The sequence below is a fragment of the Vipera ursinii genome (assembly GCF_947247035.1).
Source record: "Vipera ursinii genome assembly, chromosome: 17".
Lineage (NCBI taxonomy): Eukaryota > Metazoa > Chordata > Lepidosauria > Squamata > Viperidae > Vipera > Vipera ursinii.
The window spans coordinates 2,506,387-2,524,406 of NC_139530.1; positions in this window are offsets into that span (position 1 = coordinate 2,506,387).

Here is an 18,020-nt window from a genome sequence, read left to right on the forward strand (position 1 = left end):
CTGTTCTCCCTTCTCTTACTAAGAATGCGTGCGTCTGCACACTTCCACATATGTGTCTGTCTTCCCCCACTGCGCTCAGCTGTGCCTGAACGACATCCAATCTGTTCAGGCACTCAAGGAGTGGGAATCGACAGCAGGGCAGGTAGAAGGCAAGCGAGGAGGGCCAGTTTCCAGTTGGGGAGGCTGAAGGCCAGGTCCGAAAGGGTGGGTTGATGGAGGAGGTCCTCTGGGTAGCTCAGAAAGCACCGATTTGGGCACTCAGGGCCTCAATTTAACTAGGAGGGGGAAGGAAAACTGTCCCAAGGCCTTCGCACCAGGCAGGTCATGAAGGCAGCAAGGAAAGAGGGCTGGGGGAGGGTGAAAGGCCAACGGGGCAGCTTGGCACAAGGGATTCCCTGGATCGAGCAACTGAAGGTTTATTTAGGAAGCGCAAGAAGGATAAGGATGAGCAGAGTTAAGGAGGGGACAACGGCACTGCCCCTCTCGTGAAAACTCCAACGATGAGGTGTAAGATGGGACAAAATAGTGTACTGGTTTAAGCTATCTGGGTGCTGGATGGCAAATGTTGAGAGTCCTGGTGCTGGGGAGCACAGCGGGAGAGAAAGGAGTGAAGGGGAGGGAGGAGGAAAAAAAAAAGCAAGCTAAAATGTTCCTACCAAGCGGGAGAGGAAACGGCTCAGCAAAAGCAGATGCCGGAAATCTGGAGAGACGTATATAAAACTGCACAAGCGGACAGGTGACCTACAGAGACCACCTCGACTACGCAAGGCAACCTGGCTTGTTTCATGTCCTTCAGGTACGCAGCAAGGGCCCGGAAGATCAAGCAGCCAAAAGGCCCGCCCTGGTTTTCGTTCGCTGTGCAAAACAGAGGCCAACCAAAGAATCCCGCTTCATCAACCCTCACAAATGACCAATAGCAAAACAGACCCAAAGACAATTTCTCACGCTGAGCCTTAAAAATAGGCTTGAGATAACACAGCAGCAGCAACAGGCAGAACTATTCCGGGCGTCTAAAATAGCCGGGTTTTTTCCCCCCATTTTTATTTTTACTGCAAGGGTTTCTTTGCTGCACAAAGCTCGCTCACGCCCGCAGAGACATAACTGGTTTTGTGGGTGTAGCATGGGCGATCAGCCTCGTTGTGGTGGCTGGTATGGTTCGCATTCCTGGGGGAATCCGATAGCTATAAATTTAGCAAGGGCAAGGCTTGGCCAGAAAGGAAACCGATTTGATGGGAGGCCGGCCAGCCTCTCCTAGGGGCTTCCTCTGTTCAGCCTGGAGCCTGCCCTGCTCAAACAAGGCAACCCTCTCTAATCATAACACCTATTTTCCCCGCTTTACTGGCGGCCCCCGGTGTGGACTGAGAAGGGCAGAGAGTTCTTACAAACTCTCCCGAATGAAAGGTAAGCCAACGGGGAGCTAAGTTCAAACCGAGAAGGGTCTGTTCTGTCTGGCTTTTAAGACGAGATCGGACAGTCCTTTGTCTGGAATGGCACAGAGCAGGGGGTTGGACTAGATGACCTCCAAGGCCGTTATTCCGTTTTCTGTAAGAAGCAGCTCGAGAAAGTCGCAGGGGGCAACCTTCAGAGGGCAGAAGGTCTCCTGCGTGCGTGGTGGACTGCAACGGTGCTTTCCATCCTTCCAAACCACTCTCGGTGACCACACAGATGGATGACCACACAGATTCTCAGTCATCCCGGTTCTCGTTTGCTCAAAGGTGCTTTCCCCCCCACCACCACCACAGTTACAACTTAGGAAGCTTCGTGATGATCGGTCTCCCGAACCTGTCCTTCGGGCCTTCCAACAATGTCCACTTCAACTGAGTGGTTGTCCTCTTCTTCTCCTCCCACCTTTCCCAGCATCAAAGGTTCTCCAGAGAGCCGAGTCTTTTGCACTGATTGACTGGTTGACAGCATGACCGGACAGAAGTCTTGCAAGATCTTCCAAGGCTGGCTTCCTCAGCACCGTGACTAAGTCCCTTCATCTTCCTGTGGGTTGTCCTCATCTCCTCCTTCCTTCCATCTTCTCCTGATCCTGGCTCCATCAAAGCCTTCTCCGGAGAGCCTTCTTCGCATCACGTGCCCAAAGTAGGAACTTGTGCCTCCAGTGGGATCTTGTGTCCAGCTCCTGGATCATCCTATCTCTTGAAAAAGCAGCCCTCTTTCTCTCTCCAGCAAAGCCTACTGACACACTCGCACAGACACAGACACGCACACACACACACACACATGAACAGGCTCTCACTTGGCCCCCCTCCCCGGTGATTCATGTTCCTCCCACACGCCTCAGCTGCTTTTGTTTTCCTCCGCAGAGCAATGTGTCTAATACATGGCGAAAACACGCCGTGCCAAACGTCAGCTTGCGGAGCTGTTGGGAACACACACGGATGTCAAGGTAATGACGTAGGTCGTTGGCAGAGAAAGGATAGAGAGAGGGAGAGAAGGGTTCGGATGCAACGAGGGCTGGGAGGAGAAGAGAGAAGAGAGATTGTGTTTGCTGGGTCCGGCCTTGTTCGAGTAAAGGACCTCGTCAAAGGTGTCTTCTCCTTCCTCTCCGCAGCAGCGTATAGCTTTGACCTTCAAATGAAGCCTTGCTAGTAACTGGTTGTCCTTCCTCCCGATGCACATCCTTCATTCTTTTCCCGTGTCCGGCTGGAATATCTCCTCTGTCTCCTGTTTGCCCAGCTCCGATGCTGCTGCTGAAGTTGCGGGATGTTCCCTTGACCACTCAAGGCCCACGTTTTCTCCCTGGGATTGCAGGGGGCTCCTTTCCCTCTCGACACCCCCTCCCTTACTTCCCTCCCTCCCTCCTTCCCTCTCCTGTTACCTATTTGTGTGGAAAATAAGCTATTTCCACCCCACCTACTCACAAACACAATAAGCGAGAGAGCCAAAGGGAAAGAACACCGTGTTTTTCAGACCAGCCTCTGCCTTAGCAACCGATTAAAAAAAAAATCTTTATGGGAAAAAGAATGGAGAGCTTTGGGGAAAGGAGAAAGGAAGGAATGGGGGTGGGGTGGGGGACAGAGTGCTCTCTCTACTGTTCAGAGAGCTCCGGGAGACATGTCTTCTGCTGTTAATTACAGTTCCTGGAACCTTTCAAGGCTACAAGAGCTGGTGGGCTTTGCAAAACAAGGCCAGCCTCTTCCAGGAAGGATGGCAGCGAAGGTGAAGAACAGAGCGAAGACTTGGGAGAGGAGGAGGAGGAGGAGGAGGAGGAGGAGGAGGAGGAGGAGGAGGAGGAGGAGGAGGAGGAGGAGGAGAGGTGGCAAAACTTTTAGACACGGTGTGGTAAGGATGGCCAGGAGCTTGGTGCAAGGGCCACCTCGAACTCTGGACCCAAAATCAGGGCAGACCCCTTCCCCTGGCTAAACTTCCAAGTCTTGGGGTGGCAGGGAGGGAGAGGGAAAGGCGGAGAATCCTGAGATGACAACCCTAGCTCAGCCCTAGAAGAATTGGCAAAGCCCGTCCACCTTGAATAGATGTGGGGAACCTCTTGCTACACAACCGTGGCTGAGCTACAACTTCCCCAATAGCAACTGGAAGTGGCACTTTAGAGACATCTGGGGGGGGGGAAAGGGGTCTAGCTTCCTTGGAGATAAAAGGTGTTGAGGCTCTGGAAAGAATGCAGAGAAGAGGACCAAAGACAGATTAGGAGGCTGGAGGCTCAAGCATCGGAAGAAGGGTTGCAGGAGTTGGGTGTGTCTAGTCTAATGAAGAGAAGGACCAGGGGGGACGGGATAGCAAGTCTTCCAGTATCTCAGGGGCTGCCCCAAAGAAGAATTGGGGGTCAAACTATTCTCCAAAGCACCCGAAGGCAGGACAAGAAGCAACGGAGGGAAACTCATCAAGGAGAGAAGCAGCCTGGAACGAAGGAGGAATTTAATGACAGCGAGAACGATTAACCAGCCGAACGGTTTCCCTCCAGAAGTTGTGGGTGCTCCAGCGCTGGAGGCTTTTAAGAAGAGACAGTCTGGAATGGTTGGACTAGAAGACCTCCAAGGTCCCTTCCAGCTCTCTCATTCTGCCTTCCAGGACTGTGAAAGCCAGGTGGTCAGGCTACTGCCTAGTTCAACAGGGGGCATAAAGTCAGAAAAGGGCTGAATTCGGTCGCCAGGGCCCAGGCAGTGGCCTAATTTGGAGCCCCTACTATAACCCGGTCGGCCAGCATCCAGCGTTGTTCCCATCTGCTGTCCCTGGCGCCAGGGCCTGCTCTGCATCAGGGGGGAGCTTTCAAATGCAAACCAGGTTGCCCTCCTTGTAAAAGGGGAGCTCAGAAGAGAAAGAATCAAAGGAAAACAAAAGCGGCCGGCTTGGAAGAGGCTTGGAAGCAGCAGGCAAGCAAAGGCACCTCGGTCTGGCTGCTGGGAAAGGCCTCACCTGTGGGCGAGAGAGCAGGGAGACCCATCCTGGGAGGAGAAGGAGAGCAGTCAGAGGAGGTGCTGCCATGTTTCTGGAGGAAGTCCCTGACGCAGCGGCACCACCTGTCCCTCGCCATCCTGTGCATCTGTTGGCATTTCGGGGCCTGCCAAAGCATGAATATCGCTCATGATTGGAAGGGGGGGGGAGGAAGGAGAGACAGAGTGAGAGAGAGAGAGAGAGGAGAGAGAGAGAGAGCAGAGACAGGGAGGAGAGAGAGGAAAGAGAGGGAGAAGAGAGAGAGAGGAGAGGGGAAAGAGGAGAGAGGGAGAAGAGAGAGAGAGAGAGCAGAGACAGGGAGGAGAGAGAGGAAAGAGAGGGAGAAGAGAGAGAGAGAGGAGAGAGGAGAGAGGGAGGAGAGAGAGAGGAGAGGGGAAAGAGGAGAGAGGGAGAAGAGAGAGAGCAGAGACAGGGAGGAGAGAGAGGAAAGAGAGGGAGAAGAGAGAGAGAGGAGAGGGGAAAGAGGAGAGAGGGAGAAGAGAGAGAGAGCAGAGACAGGGAGGAGAGAGAGGAAAGAGAGGGAGAAGAGAGAGAGAGAGGAGAGAGGGAGGAGAGAGAGAGGAGAGGGGAAAGAGGAGAGAGGGAGAAGAGAGAGAGAGAGCAGAGACAGGGAGGAGAGAGAGGAAAGAGAGGGAGAGAGAGGGGAGAAGAGAGAGAGCAGAGACAGGGAGGAGAGAGAGGAAAGAGAGGGAGAAGAGAGAGAGAGGAGAGGGGAAAGAGGAGAGAGGGAGAAGAGAGAGAGAGAGAGAGCAGAGACAGGGAGGAGAGAGAGGAAAGAGGGAGAAGAGAGAGAGAGGAGAGGGGAAAGAGGAGAGAGGGAGAAGAGAGAGAGAGAGAGCAGAGACAGGGAGGAGAGAGAGGAAAGAGAGGGAGAAGAGAGAGAGAGAGGAGAGAGGGAGGAGAGAGAGAGGAGAGGGGAAAGAGGAGAGAGGGAGAAGAGAGAGAGAGAGCAGAGACAGGGAGGAGAGAGAGGAAAGAGAGGGAGAGAGAGAGGAGAGGGGAAAGAGGAGAGAGGGAGAAGAGAGAGAGAGAGAGCAGAGACAGGGAGGAGAGAGAGGAAAGAGAGGGAGAAGAGAGAGAGAGAGGAGAGAGGGAGGAGAGAGAGAGGAGAGGGGAAAGAGGAGAGAGGGAGAAGAGAGAGAGAGAGCAGAGACAGGGAGGAGAGAGAGGAAAGAGAGGGAGAGAGAGAGGAGAGGGGAAAGAGGAGAGAGGGAGAAGAGAGAGAGAGAGAGAGCAGAGACAGGGAGGAGAGAGAGGAAAGAGAGGGAGAAGAGAGAGAGAGAGGAGAGGGGAAAGAGGGACAGGTTGCTTTGGGTTCACACAATACATTTTCTCTCCAGAGGGGAAAGATGTGGCCGCTTTGGACGCCAAGAGCGATGTCTGGTGTCTAAGCAGGGGAGAAGGAATGGGCTTCTAGTCCTCTCCGAGGAAAGAGCCACAGGGTGTTGCCTTGGGATGGCATTCCACACAGCCATGACCTGTCCTTCTCTAGCATCAAGGTGGCATCCTGGCCACCCCATAATATGCACAATATTGGGGATCTAATGGAGACGTCAGCAACAGGATGAAGGCAGAAGAGCCTGGCGGGTTAATCCAGTTTTTCTCAGCCCTGCCAACTTTAAGAGGAGTGGGCCTCAGCGCCCAGAGTTCCCCAGCCAGCTTACTTTGAAAAGAGGGGCACAGCCCTTGAAAAAGGAAAAACCTAACGCTCAGGAAGGAATCCGCAAAGCTGGGCCCAACCCATCGCTTCACCGGGTGCCAGTCAGGAAAGGGAAAAGGCACGTCCAAAGACGATCGGGTCATATTTTGGAAGCCCTTCCAGGTTTCCAAAGGGACTTGAGGAGGCCAAGCCATTCCCGATTCACCCAGGAGGGCCATTTTACAAGGCAGAAAAGGAGGAGAAAGCAGGGGGGGGCGGATTTACAAAAACAAAAGGGGGGGAAAAACTCCCAAGAAAACTCTCTTAAAGAACATCTGCGCTTTTTTTTGGTTGTTTTTGGGGAGCTTCTATTCTTTCACAAAACTTGTAGCTCGTGACTCACTGGGGAGGAGCCGGTTTCTGCTCTCCGCAGCCCTCTTTCACCCTTACAAGCATGGCTTCCCTCCTTCCCTGCCCTCTTCTAGATGTCTGACTCTAATCTGACCACTCTCAGGGCATCCTTAATGCTCATCCCTCGCTGGCACTACAATCTCTCCGGGCGGGGGGGGGGGAGTGGGGGGGGCCCTGGAAGCCGATGGGCCAGGAGGAAGCAGAGAGAGTCCTGGGAGGGAGCAAAAGGCTTCTCCGGGCCTTTCCAGAGTCTTGGAAAGCAGCAGAAGTGGCTGTTTCTCCGGCGAACTCCAGCTGCTAGGCTTTCAATGCATAGCAATTATCCAGGAATAAAAGCTTGGGCAGACAGGCTGGTGTGCGTGTGTGTGTGGGGGGGGGTAGGAGGTGTTGGTGGCCACGTGCAAATGCTTAGCGCAGCATGTAAATTAGTTCAGAAATTAGGGCGCTAGAAGACGGAGAAGGCCGGGATCCATCGATCTTGGAAGTCTACATCCCGCCAGATGATAAGAAAGACGAAGACGCCTGGATAGCGGATTTGGCAGAGACAAGAGAACAAACCGGAGGAGGTTACAAAATGCAGAGACTGGCAAATATAAATAGAACGATACGGCAAAAGAAGGCAAAGGCAGTCTCGGTAGTAAAGACACACCTTGGACGCCATCCTGAAAAAAGCGGCACAGAACCAGAAGTGCCGAAAGGGACCTGGGAGGTCTTCTAGTCCAGCCCTCGTCCCTCGGCCATTTCGGACAGGTCTCTTCTTAAGCGACGGAGCACCTACAACCTCCGAAGGCCATTTCTGTCCCACTGGTTAACCTCACCCCGTCAGCAAGGAGACGCAAGGAGTCTTGGTGGGATGAACGTGGGCAACGTATCCGGCGAAGACCACCTTTGCAGAAGAGAGTTCGAGGGGAAGGGGAGGAGGAGAGGAGGCAGCGAGAGGGCTGGGGGGGGGAGGGAGAAGAGAAGCAGCCAACAAGCCGGAACTAACAATGGCGAGGAACAACAATAGACACTAATGGAATGGGCTTGTGGAAGGAATCGCAAATGGCAGTGGGACAAAGGAGACGTGGCAGGCGTCCCAGGGCAAGCTTCCAAGAAATACCAGCTGGGGAAGTCAAGGGGGGGAGGAGGTGGGTTTAATAGCCTCGGAGGGAATGTCTGGCAGCCGTTGCCTCCAGGGGGGGTTCACGAGAGGGGATGGGGCTGCTGGGAGACCAGCAAAGCAAGGAAGAAGTCAAGGGGGGGGTCTCAGTGGAGAACTTCCTCAAACCCTCGTGGATGAATGGCAGGCTGAGGGCCTTCAGACGTAGGGGGAAACTCTCTGGATGCCCAGGGCTGTAGGCTGGGACGGGCATCCCTGCAGAAGACAGCCACGAAAGGAGGACGCGTGCAGGTCCTTAGCAGCAGAGTCTGGCCTGACGAAAGCTTGATGGGTCACGAGAACTCTCTGCTCGGTGGCTTGGACCATCCCGCTGGAGCTGGCCGGCCAAGGTGGTCTTCGAATGGAACGGAGGGACATTCCTCGAGGCTGTCCATCTTTGGACTGCTGAGGCTGGTGGGATGACTGTGATGAACTCAGAGAATAACAAAAGGGGACCTAGAAGGTCTTCTAAGTCCCAAACCTATCCCATTTCAGGCAAATGGTTCCCGAATCTCTTCTTTAAAAACCTCCAGTGACGGAGCACCCACAGCTTCTAGAGGCAAGCGATTAATTGTTCTCCCAATCAGGAAGTTCCTCCGTTCAACGCTCGATCCGGTTCCATCCATTGCTTCTTGTCCTGCCTTCAGGTGCAGCTGACCTTGGGCCCAAGGGACTCTCCGAAAACCCAAGACACGTCTGTCTGTCGTATTCTCCCCCTTGCCATTCCTCCTTGGCCTTTCCCCTCTTAATACTCGACAGGCCTGAATACATCCATCATCTCCTAAAAGGTAGCAGACAGAAACTGCCAATTCTTGGTGTCCCCCCCTCCCCCCCCCGAGCTGTGGAAACCTACTGTAAATGGGAGGGAAGAACAAAAAAATAAATAAAAATAAAATAGAAATGCAATGCAATAAAATACAATAAAATAAAATACAAGGGAGGCCTCCAAGTGAAAGCCAAAATGAGAGGGCTGTGGTTTAAACTCAGGAGTGCAAATCACAGTTTAAACTCAGGAGTGCAAATCACACACAGGGTGTGTGTGTGTGTCCTGGTTTGGAAAAGCAGAGAGGGGCCAGTGGAAGCGACAATCTCTGCCTGAAGACAGAATGTTCCTTCTTTCACGAGAGCTGTGCGTTTGTGCATGCCTTTGGCGGTTTGGGCTTTCCTAAGGGAGGAGAAGGAAAGAATCAAAATCCAAACTGGGAGGTGGAGGAGGGGGGAGGGATAAAGAGGGGGGCTCTGGGAGGGGCGATTTGGGGGGGGGGCAGGGTTCTCTTGTGCTTTCTCGCACCCACTTGCTTCCTATTTTGCCTTTCCAGACCTAGTTTCTGCCAGCCAAACCAGGCCAATTGTTTCTGTGTTTCAGTTTTGCATCTTAGCAACCCACAAAATGTTTTACTAAATAAGGAGGCGTCCAGAAACACCCTAGTAGCATAGTCTTGGACCTGCAGTTTGCAGAAAACTTTTGGTATTTAGAGGTTTGGATCAATTTCTTTCTTTTTCTCTTCCTTCCTTCCTTCCTTCCTTCCTTCCTTCCTTCCTTCCTTCCTTTGCAAGCAGTATTATGGAAACATTTGCAGGCAGGGAATGTCTTCAGGAACAGATTCCATTAGAAAGTGAAGCCTGACAAGCAATAGACCAGCTGTCAAAGAAGACAGGATGAGACACAGAAGAAATAAGGACACTGAATTGTTTAAGGTTACAGGGAAAGACGCAGAAAAGTGCTAACCGCTCTGTGTCAACAGATCCATTTCTGTGTGTGGCAGATCTGGTTATCCTTCCACGGAACGTGGAAAACGAACAAGAGTCCACCGTATGAACTGGATTTGGATGGGTCCCAAATAGACATTCGGACACAGACGCCTATTGTCCCTGTATCTGTTTACTGATCGACAGATTATAGGCCATCAAGTTGGTTAGGGGCCACAGAGATAGGTTTTTTTTCCTCCACGACAATCTGTCCCCAATCTGGTCCTCCAAGGTCTTACAAAGATGTTCCCATCACCGACTAACTGAGCTTAATTCAAAACTTTAAATTATACAGGGAGACGACACTACGGTATATAACTGGCAACTTGGGAAGAGATGTTTTCTGGGCATCTTCTGGAATTGAAACTGAAGGCTAAAATGCAAGCAGCTGGAGATATGCTGCCAAATCTGATATCATATATCAACATGGTACATCGATATAGTTAGGTAGGTAGGTAAATAGATAGATAGATAGATAGATAGATAGATAGATAGATAGACAGACAGACGGATGGATAGACGGATGGATACCATAGGATAGATATCATATCAATATGACATCATATATGACGTCACTTTGTTGGCTAAAAGTAACAATGACTCAGAAGACCTTATAGGGGGTCTTATGACCACAACTGAGCCGAAGATTTCTGTTGTTAGGCGAGACATACCGATCCAACTGATTTGACAAAAATTAAGTCTGAGAAGGAGGAAAGGTTGGTGGGCTCCATTTCCGCATCTGAGGCTCTCTGAATTTATGGAGACAAGTCCTCCACTTGACTGACTGACAGAGCTGCCAGCTGGGGATTTTACGTTCCATTCAATTATTTTATATTGTACCTTCAGGCTGCGCTCCAAAGTGACTCTTAAAGAATAATCAGACACTCTCAATAGGCAATCAAACTCAAATTAGAGCAAGGTTATAGTAGCAGTTGAGTAGCCGTATGTTTCTAAGAGTCAGGGAGATTTCCGATCGGGGCACAAGCAATGAGCAGAATTGGGGAGCTGGCAGCGCCCCTTACTTCTTGCCCGTAGCAACAGGACGTTAGCCGGTTCCTCCAGCGGCAATCAATGAGATAGCTTTGCTTCTGATTTTCGTAGCTTAAAATCCAGTGGATTTTTTTTTTTTGAGAGAGAGAGAGATCTGGAAGGGATCCTACCCTCATCCAGCTCGGGCTGAAAGGCAGAAAACCCAGAGATCAAACCTACTTTTGTGCTAAGACTATAATTTTTTTTTTCAGAGCGCTGAGCACAAACTGGCCAGAAGCCAGTCCTCATATTATAACGACACCATTTTTATTAGGTTGACTGAAAGGGTAAAAAAAAAATGACAGTCCAGCCGGCTTTGAACTCAAGGAAGGAGATCAAGAGGAGGAAAAGGAGCAGAATAAGCAAGAAGTAACATGCAAAAATAATAATAATAATCCTTCGCAGTCCCTCTCTCCCCCCCCACCAACAAAAATAGCAAAAAGACCTGATTGTCTATCATGCCTATAGTTCCTTCAGCCACCGAATGCTAAACCTAGAAAGCAAAATCCCTGCATTTGCCCAACACCGATCTGAGAAACCACAACTTGGCTTAATTTTCCCCATCCTGGATTCCTAGAAGAACAGAACTGGGATCTATGTGATGGGCCACCAGCGTCAGCATCCGACCACATCTGACGAAGAGTCGGGAAAAAGGCAAACCCAGAAGGGGAAAAAATAAAATAAAATTGGGAGGGGTGGGGAAAAGAAAGCCCTCCCCCCCGCCTGCCAACCACACACGTCTCCTTCACCCCCCCCCCCGAGTGTGCATGGTGCGTTCTGGCAGTTTTTGTGGCAAGCCTCTCGGCAGGAATGCAAACAGAGCGCTTTTCAATGTCTGCCTTATGTCTCCAGCTTGGTACAATTTTCTAAACAGGGCAGCTGCCAAGAACACAAAGTGTGAAGCTATGGGGAAGAGAGGAAAGATGCTTGGAGCAGATGATCTCATCCAAGACCCTCCTTGCGATTGTCACCGAAAGAATCTGCAGGTTCAACCATCCTTCCCTTCTCGTTTGAAGCTGGGCCCCCTGGTCAGACAAGCAGGGACGGACCACGGACCCATCCAGAGCTCCAGTTTTTTTTTTAAAAAAAACACACACACAACAAAAACCCAAAAGTGCGGCTGCGGCGACATCTTGCATGTGCGCAAATCTCACCGAGAGCCCCAGTGAATTATGTGAAGGCTGACATTTCCCTGTTTTCTTGGCATTTGCTGGCGTGCCACCTCATTTGGATGATGTGGTTTATTGGACGCGCAGGGTGAAATAAATCCAGAAAGGAGCAGATTGTCAACACAAAGGCTGGCCGAAGATGAGTTAACGTCTCCGTTGCCTTCTGCTCAAAAGGCTCCTGACCCACGCTGCCTCCATCCATCGTCTCCCTAAATCAGAGGTCCCCAACCTTTTGGGCACCAGGGACCGGTTACGTGGAAAGAGGTTTTTCCGCGCTTTTTCCATGAGCAGGGGGTGGGACTGGAAGGCCTCCAAAGGTCCCTTCCAAACTCTTTTGTTATTCTGTATTTCTGCATAAAATGGGGCAAAACTCACTTACCGACCATTTCAGAACTTCTGGCCTCAGTTGCGGCTGTAAGCCCGAGACAGGCAGAGTTGCGCGGCTCCTCTTTGGAAACGAAATACGGCCTTCGTATTTGGGGCCCCTCCATTTTCTTCCTTACAGCAAGCAGGGGAGCTGGCAGCCCTTCCGGAAGGTTGCTGGGAAAACTATCTGCAATTGGGTCAAATAAAAGGGATACTGGGAATCATAATTCAGTCTAAAAAGCCTCCCGGGTTGTTCTTTCCTGTAAGTGAAGAATTGGGGGGGGGGGGAATGGGAAAAGCAGAGTGCTTCCCTCTGGACTAGTGAAAGAGTGTTTCCTCAAGATCTGGGAGACACCCCCCCCTCTTCAGTAAATAACCGGTTTGCCATCCAGACTGCACCCAGAACTCCCAAGAGAAGCAGAGTGGATATATTCATATTTCCCATCTTTGGGTGGCAGGCTACATTTTCGGAGGGTCCCTTGGAGAACGAAAGGATGCTACTACGGTCTTGTAAGAAGGAAGCAAGGACTAAGTCTTAAGGGTGGCTCGAAGGACCCGTTTCACACTCCACTCACAGGTAGCCAGCCTTTTTCTCTTCTCTCTACCCAAAGCTGAAACACCCGGCCCCGAGAGCGAACCGCCAGATGTTCCTTATTATGCGAATTCCTTTATATGGTTTCAGCTTGCCACCCCTTGAGGATTCCTACACACTTCCTCCTTTCCACTCCTGGGGTGCTGCTATTTTATGTGGCACTCGAACAGATATTAGGCCCTGTCTTTCGTCTCCACCAGGACACCAAATCTTGGAGGAGGAGGAGTAGGAGGAGGAGGAGGAGGAGGAGGAGGAGGAGGAGAAGGAGGAGAAGGAGAAGGAGGAGGAGAAGAAGAAGGAAGAAGAGGAGGAGGAGAAGGAGGAGGAGGAGGAGAAGAAGAAGAAGGAAGAAGAAGAAGAGGAGGAGGAGAAGAAGAAGGAGGAGGAGAAGAAGAAGGAGGAGAAGAAGAAGAAGAAGAAGAAGAAGAAGAAGAAGAAGAAGAAGAAGAAGAAGAAGAAGAAGAAGAAGAAGAAGAAGAAGAAGAAGAAGAAGAAACAACTCTGTAAGGCTTCCCTATTTGTGCTCCTTCTGAAAACAGCCTCTGGGATGGCGCCCAGCCAGCGAGGACTTTGCGTGGGAGAACTGGCGTGTCACCGTACAGGGATTTCAGCGGGATAATAGACGCCACAGGGCCTCTGAGATACCATTCAGAAAACGGAAAGAAAGAAAACTTAAGGCAAATCGTCCCTTGGCACCTTTGAGACGAATAAGTCGAGTAGGTATACTATGGGAAAAATGAAATATAATACCATATAACGGACTACAATGTAACACAATGCTGATCCTGGTACAGAGGAATGCAGAAATGAAGTTGACAAAGGAAGGCAAGGACCATTCGTGGAGCAGTTAAGGGATAATAAAAGAAATTTTAAATGAGAATCTAGGAGTGGAGACAAGGAAAGTCAAAGCACAGCAACAAGCCTTTTCTGTTCGGTACAAGAGGCGACTTGAGAAACTTGACCAGGGTTTTAAAATGCTATTTTTATATTCTACATTCAACAACAAACAAGCACTTCTGTGGTGTCTGTTTCCCAATTTGATGGCGACACAACACAGTTTTGACCTCCTGTAATGCGAGACTTTGGAATATGGCAGCCCGGAGCACTGGCTGGGGCACGCTGGGAGTTGAAGTCCATCCATCTTTACGTTCCCAAAGTTCAGAAACAATGGCCCAGCGCTTTGAAAATGGCCTTTAAGCTTACGACTCTTTCAACTGGTCTTTTATATGCTTTTGATCTTGCCTTGAAATTGATCTTTGGGGTTCTGATCTAAGTTTATTTTCTGTTATAGGGGTTCAACTGTGGGGTGTTTTTTTTGTTTGTTTGTTTTTTAGCATGGATGATTGAGCCTTAACTGAGGTCGTGGTAAACTGGGAGGAGCAGAGGGCGATTTTTCTGGCATACACGTTGCATAAATCACCATTTTCATCGTCTTCCTCTCTGCCCCCTTCCCCCATCCCAACTGCACTTGCTGGAAACCATTTGTGCTGCCATCCCGCAAATGGTTTGAGTCAAAGGCACACATGGGAAGCATTAGGGGATGCCTATGGCAGCCATAACACAGTTAAAATAAAAGACCAAAAAATGGAAAACAGCCTCTTCTAAAGACGACGCCCCTCCCAAGCCAGAACCCAGGTTTCCTCATCATGCCCACTGGGGCCCCCCAGTTTAAAATGCCCCCCACCCACCAGTAATGCAATCAGGAAGTCACTTCTCTCTTCTTCCCACCCTGTGTACAAGAAACCGGCCTTTACGCCAACTCTTCGCTTTGCATCTCCTAAAACCGCACCGAATCCTCGCTTTCAACTGGCGCAATAAAAGGATGGCAGCAGTTACAAGAACGCCTTTTCCTTTTCCCCATGAAAGTCACCGGAGGAGGAGCAACCAGAAACACACAAACACACACTTGCCGAAGCAAAACAGAGCGTTCTCCAAAGGCAGCCCAAAACACCGATGGATGTTCGGAAACGAGCAACGGTCGGGATCCTTCGCTCAGTCTTTTGGTGGAATCGCATCGTTGGCAAGGGGAAAATCTTAAAAACGCGAAAATATTAAGTTTGAGGGGAGGGGGGATTAGGGTAAACATGGAGGGGGAAAGGGAATGCTCTTTTGTGCTCGGCTGGCCACCCAGACAGCGATCCCTGGCAAGCAAGCCCAATGCTGGGAGCTCACCTGGAAGGGAAGGAGTGCCGTGGGAGGCAAAGCAACCGACAGCACGATGAAGATTAATGGATTATGGCTTCAAACAAACCCAGAATAAGAGGCAGTTGCTCATTCTGCACCATAATAGATCCCTGGAGATTTACCTAGGGGAGGGGGGGGGCTGGAAGAAAAGCTAATCCCACTTCTTTCGTCCTCTTCCTTTCTCTTTGGAAGGCTGGCTTAATCAAGCAATTTAGCCACATGAAAAGGAGAGGCAGGCCGGGCGATGGCGAATATCTGAGTGTCTTTCCACCACCCCGCCCCAACAACACAGAGACTTTTATCTTAATTTTTGAAATGGAGGAGGAGGAAGAGAAGAAGAAGGAGAAGGAGGAGGAGGAGGAGGAGGAGGAGGAGGAGGAGAACAACAACAACAACAACAACAACAAGAACAACATCCTTAAGGTCAAGTCTTCCATGTGTACTAATATGTCAGCCCTGCAAATTCCAGCCACTATGACAGATGGCTGTAAATGATGGAAGTGATAATCCCTGCAGAATCTGGGGAAAGGCTGAAGCAAACTAGGCTTCTCCATCAGCCTCTGATGACCAGCAAGGAGAGGTTGGCTCAAATGGGCTCCAAATTCTCAAGAGACCAGGCAGATGCTGATCAAATCCCGCAAGGGTTTATGGGGAAGAATTCTAGGACCGTCCAGGAGGCCAGAGATGCTTTTTGAACTAAGGAAGCAATACCAAGGTCATCACAGCAGGTGGCAGCGCTGAGCCAACTTGGCCTGATCTCAAAAGATAGAAGGAAGGAAGAAGGGAGGGAGGGAGGGAGGGAGGGAGGGAGGGAGGAAGGAAGGAAGGAAGGAAGGAAGGAAGGAAGAAGGGAGGGAGGGAATGAAGGAAGGAAGGAGCGGAGGGAGGGAGGGGGAGGGAGGGAAGGAAGGAAGGAAGGAAGGAAGGAAGGAAGGAAGGAAGGAAGGAAGGAGGGAGGGAGGGAGGGGGAGGGAGGGAGGGAAGGAAGGAAGGAAGGAAGGAAGGAAGGAAGGAAGGAAGGAAGGAAGGAAGGAAGGAAGGAAGGAAGGAAGGAAGGAAGGAAGGAAGGCCTTATTTCCAAGTTTGAATCCTTAAGGACACAACTACAACTGCCTATCACCCAAAAGGCAGATATTGTCCAAGAATGCAGTAGACAATTATGTGTGTGTGTGTAGCTGTGTGGATGCATGTCAGATCGAGACCTATGAGATCACAAAGTTCTAGCCATTTGCCTGCTGGCCCTCTTTAATTTCCCCTACTTTTTGCTCCATGCCTGCTCCCACAAGAGGGAATACCAGCTGCCAATCAATTAGGAAATTGCACTACCACCCTTTCTGTTAATTAAGTTTGTGCCAAGCTCATCATAACACAGGACTGACAGACAGGCAAAACTTCAAAACACCCCAACACCCCTCTTTCCAATGAGATGCACGTTCTCTTCCACCCTGCGCACGCACACACACACACACACACACATATATACACACACATATTTTTGGGGGGGGGAAGGGAGAGATTTAATACGAGTGCCTCCCTCCTCTTTCTCCCAGCTGTTCATCCCATCCGTGTCATTCACCAATTAGCTATTTCACAGGCTGGGCTGCAAACAATGGAACTTTTCATTGGGGAGCAGGGAAACAAACCCCCAGCTCCAATATCTCCCCAGCAGTTGGATACCGGAAAGGCTCCTCCTTTATCTCACAAGGCTCAGATATAAGGAGTCACAAATGGCTCTCTCAACACACACACACACACACACACACACACACCCAGGGAACAGAGTCGCAACGCAACGCAAGGGAGGACAAATGACTGGAGAAAGAAATCTGGACCCCAAGCGACAAGCGAGTTTTGGGGGTGGGGGGGTGGAGGGTGAACGGATTGAAAAATTGCTTAGGCCAGGGGTCTTCCAACTTGGCCCTTTGATGACTTGTGGACTTCCTCAGCCAGGCTGAGGAATTCTGGGAGTTGAAGTCCACAAGTCATCAAAGGGCCAAGTTGGAAGACCCCTGGCCTAGACTCTAGGAAGAGTTCCCCAATTTTGGTTCACTTCCCCCCCCCTCCCGCCTTTTAATGTTCAAGACTGCCGTATTATTAACACAGCAGTCACAGTGTAATTTCTCGCTTTGAATCGCTAATCGTCACAAATCAAGAGCAGGATTTTTGACAGGAAGGGGGTGGGGTGGGTGAGCGGTCCCAATTTTTTTTACAGAGCCTAGTTGAAACACTATGCCAAGAAATTCCTTCCTTTTAATTCCCCCTCGGTTCGAAATGCATGCATGTATCCAAGGAACTGAGATTGTCCCAGCTCTGGTTTAACCAGAGATTGATGGCCTCGTTGGCTTGCAAATCCGGTTTAACTATATTTTTTTTTTGCTACCAGGAAATGATCCACCTATCACAATTCTTTTTATTGGCACTCTGGTCCTCGTGCCTTCTAATTAAGAAAATTATTGGATTTTGCAGAAGTCATACAGATATTGTTTGTCTTAGGACTTCAGCTATTTCCTTCCAAATATTGCTAATTCTAGTTGCAAGGCCATATGTTTCTCATTTGCAGGGGGCAGGGGGGGGAATGGCGATGCCAACGTTCAGAGGCAAAAAAAAAATGTATTCACATTTTTCCTCCTTCGGATAGTCCTACTGCACCTTCAAATGAAACAATGGGCAGGATACCGAGCTGATTCCGTTCGGAAAGGGGGCCGAGAAATTTAAGGATGCGTTAAATAGGTATGCTTCTACTGAAAACCACACAGTCTGTAATAGCGCTCGCTATCTCGTATACCAGGGGCCTTCTGGCTTGAGCCGCTGGTGGGTAGACGATGAGGCTCACATTGACGTTCTTCTTGTGAAGCCTAGAGAATGTCCTCCCTTTGTCATCTTCTTGAGGGCTTAAACCGGGGTGTCTGAACCCAGCTCTGGCTTGTTCCAAAACTTTTTGGGATCGTCGGAAACTCTGAAACGTGTGGATGAGGCTGGCCGGTCCAAAGCAGGCTGTAGAGTGTTGTCCCCAAGCCCTGATCAGGCCACGATTTCGGCCGGTTTTCAGCCAAGGAAGCTGCGTTCCTTGAGTCCTCCTGCTGCTTGCTGGGAGCAGATGTTCTGCCAGCTTCTCTGGCTACCCTTAGCTGTGCTCCACAAGGCGCTCCGGTGATTTTAGCTAGAAAGCTGGGAGCTCCTGCCGGCAGAACAGATGCTCCGCCATTGATCCTTGGCCCTTCTCCACGAATAGATCCAGCAGAATACTGGAAGCTGCCTTCTCCACGAGTCCATTTCTCCAGCCTGGCCCAGGAGTTTCCAGCTCAGCCTGGTAATGACCCTCTG